The sequence below is a fragment of the Nicotiana sylvestris genome, chromosome 7, assembly GCF_000393655.2.
Source record: "Nicotiana sylvestris chromosome 7, ASM39365v2, whole genome shotgun sequence".
Lineage (NCBI taxonomy): Eukaryota > Viridiplantae > Streptophyta > Magnoliopsida > Solanales > Solanaceae > Nicotiana > Nicotiana sylvestris.
The window spans coordinates 153166468-153170400 of record NC_091063.1 but is presented as its reverse complement, the minus strand read 5'-3'; positions in this window follow the sequence as shown (position 1 = coordinate 153170400).

The window sequence follows — 3933 nt, the reverse complement described above, 5'->3', positions numbered from 1 at the left end:
GAAATGTGAGTTAATTGTTTAACGAGCGAAATGGGTATTGAACTGGGCAAACGAGCTCCGAATTGAGTTTCGATTGAAGGGTTGTGTTTGTATTATTATTTGTGACTCATAGGAATGAGAATCGTCTAATTCCGAGTTCGTATGATGGAGTTAGAGCCATTTTAGTGAAAAATGGCTGTGCTGCAAATTTCTTAAAAGCTGCTGTATTTTCTGCAGCAGTGAACAGTACCCGCGCGTGAAAAGTAACCGCGCGGGTGAACAGTGAACAGTGACCTCATGGGCATGAACATTTCCCCGCGTGAATAGTACCGAAAATTTTTGGACAGATTTAATGTCCAGCAGTCCGAGTTTGGTCATTTTTCTTGACTTCCAAGCTCGGATTTTGGGCGATTTTTAGCAAGAAATCTTGGGAAATCTTGAGGTAAGTCACTTGTGATTATTTCTACTCCATAATATTGAATTATCATCGAATAATCCGACTAGATTACATGTTTTTGAGGAGTAAATTGAAGATTTAGGCCTAGGGATTTGAAAATAAGATTTGAAGATTTGAGGGGCCATTTGAACTCCGATTTTGGTAAATTTTATATGTACGGACTCGTGGCGAGACGAGGAATCCGGTGATGTGACTTTTGTAATTTTTCGAGCAGTGGGCCCGGGGCTCGGGTTTTGCGAATTTTGTGAATTTCGATATTTTTCGAGTCTTTTCGATTGGGTTATATTCCCTTAGCCTATTGTAATGTATTCGTTGTGGTTTTGACCAGATTCGACGCGCGAAGAGGTAAATTCGAGGGGCAAGGGCATAGCGGAGTAGACATTGGACCGTCTTGAGGTGAGTAATGATTTTAAATGATGCACTGAGGGTTTGAAACCCCGGATTGCACAACATACTGCTATGTTGAGATGAGACACGCGTTGTATGACGAGCGCGGGGTCATTTACTATTGGGGATTGTGACTTGGTCCATCCCAGTTGATATTTTTACCGCGTAATTGATAAAGATTTATTGTTTTTCACTATGATTGGGCTTATTGCCATATTTGGGCTTCGTGCCAATTATCTGAAATCTTTTGTGAATTTACATCACTATTTTCCTCACGAATTGAAATATTATTTGAACTCAGTCCAATTGAATTATATTATTTTGTGAACTCAGCTACATTTATACTCAACTCGAGATTTAATGATATTTATAATGTTGTTGAGCTGAGCACTATTGTTTTACTGATGCCCAAGAGGCTTATGATTATTTTCTGGACTGATTGAGGCCGAGGGCCATACGTGAGGATATGTTGAGTGATGTGAGGAGGCTTTCAGGCCTCGAGTGTTATATGAGGAGGCTTTCAGGCCTCGTGTGTGATGTGTGAAGGCTTTCAGGCCTATTGATATTGCGCTTGGGCTGTAGGAGCCCCTCCGGAGTCTGTACACACCCCCAGTGAGCGCAGGGTACCCAGGTGAGTTGGGAGTGGGCCCGAGAGGCCGTTGCTTGTGTGTGGTGAGTTGGGAGTGAGCCCGAGGGGCTGATGTTGTGTGCTGGTGAGTTGGGAGTGAGCCCGAGGGGCTGATACTATACTGAGATTTACATATTGAGCCCGAGGGGCAAGCTTTTGATTTATCCTTACTGTGGAAATTATTTGTCTTTACTGTTTTAAAAGAAGAATTATCTGATACTCATTATTTTACTGTATAACTGATTTTACTGCTTGGGATAGCACTATATTGTGCCGTTATGAGATTTCATGTTTTCACTCGTTATTTATTTTTATTACTCACTAGGTCGGAGTACTCACATTACTCCCTGCACCATGTGTGCAGATACAGGCAGAGCTGAGTTCGCTCCTGAGCGCTGATTCTTTCCAGACCAGGCGGTGACTAGGAGTAACGAGGTAGCTGTTGACGTCCGCAACCCCGTTTTCTCCCTTATCTTTGTTATTTATGATAATTCCAGACTTTGTAAAATATTAGTAAACTCTGTAGTAGCTCATGACTTGTGACACCCCGATTTCGGGCTGAGTTGGGAGGGTTTTCCTTGTTCTATCATGTTTATTTCGCATTTAAGATTATATTGTCCATGATCTCGACTTATTCCTGCTAAGTAATTATAAAGAGATGTACTGTTTTGTTGATTGGTTGGCCTTGTCCTCACGAGAGAAGCCATCACGACCGGGTTAGGATTTTGGGTCGTGATAGGGAGCTCAATGATCTTCGAGCTAGTTCTATGAAGGCTTCCCAAGAGCGGGTCAAGCTCGTTGAAAAGGTGATATAGCCTTTGTAAGCGTATTTTGTACTTATTTTTTTTGGCGTCTAATGTTCCACCTTTGCAGTTCCAGGAAAAGGTTGTCCTAGTGGAGCAGCTCCGGGATAAGCTTAAGACCAAAGAGGTTGTAACCCTCGGGTGGAAGCAAAATATGGATCGCTTGGCTTCTGAAAAAGATAGTCTTCGGGAACAGCTGGCCTCGACCGAGAATCAGCTTTGGAATGCAAAGGAGGAGGGCCCGTAAATTTAAGGAGCTTCACGCTGAGGTGGCCGCTGAGTTATCTAAGGTTAAGTCCGAAGCTGATGCGTTTGTGTCCTCTTACCGAACCGATGTTGCAGCTGCCAATGCTCGGGCTAGGGAGATATCTATTGCAGCCGAGCTTAAGTTATCCTACGCCGTCAATCATTCTCGGCTGGAATCTCGAAGGCAAACTCTCGAGGAAGTGCATGCCAAAGGCTTTGACCTTTCTGCAGAAATTGAGAAGGTGAAGGCTTTGGAAGAAGAGGCAGCTGCACTGCTATCTACTGATGAGGATTCTGTCAGCGGCTCCGGGAGTGGGGAGGACGAAGACGAAGTCCTAAAGGGAGAAGAGGCCCCCGAAGATCAGGTTTTCGAAGGTCCGACCACCGAAGATGTAGTTTCGGTAGATGCTGCCTCCGAGTGAGTGACCCCGATGGTAGACTAGGCCTTTTTTAATTTTATGTAAGGGCTCGATGGGGGAGTTTTGTAAATGTGTTTTAGACCATTTCTTGAATATAAAAGACTTTTGCTTCATCTTTGTTTTTGTGTTAAATTCCGCCTTGCCTTCACTTTTGAAATGAGATTTGGTGTTGTTGACGATAAGTTCGATGTGTTCAACTTAGAATATAATACCCTTAGGTTACCCCTTAAGGTTCGAACTTCGAGCCGATTCTTAAGTTAATTTGATATAAGCTCGGGGTGAAGGACTTTCGAGTTCAAGTAAGGTAAGGTCTCGGGAATGGTGTGCTCCGGCCTTTAAGCTCCTTAAACATTAGCCCTCAGGCTTTTAAATATCGGCCCTTAGGCTCTTTAGAGTTGGCCCTTAGGCTCTTTTAGGTTGGCCCTTAGGCTCTTTTGAGTTGGCCCTTAGGCTCTTTTAGGTTGGCCCTTAGGCTCTTTTGAGTTGGCCCTTAGGCTCTTTTAGGTTGTCCCTTAGGCTCTTTTGAGTTGTCCCTTAGGCTCTTTTGGGTTGGCCCTTAGGCTCTTTAGGGGCCAATTCGGCCTCTAAAATGGCTATAAATTTTTCCATCTTTCTGGCTAAAGATTTAGTGAAAAATTTGGTATGCCTTAGCATGTATTTTTTGTATTCATACTCGTTCAATTTTTTCGAAGGTTCGATTGATTGGAACCTCGTTTGTTATTTGATATGCAACGTTAATAAGATACCTTTTGAGGTTTTTTTGAAGGCCGATGTTATTGAAGCCTTCGCATTATTCGAGGGCTGATTTTATCGAAGCCCCTTATAATTTGCTTTTGCCGAGAGTAGCCTGATTTAACCGATTTTTTCAAAGTATTTGAAGGCCTTTAGTTTTATGGAAGAAGTCGGATGTCTTCGAGCCGTATTATTTAGGCCGTAGCCTTTTCATATGACCGTAGTCTTTGATATGGCCATAGCCTTTAGTCCCCGAGTGTGATGGCATTGGCCTAATATCGA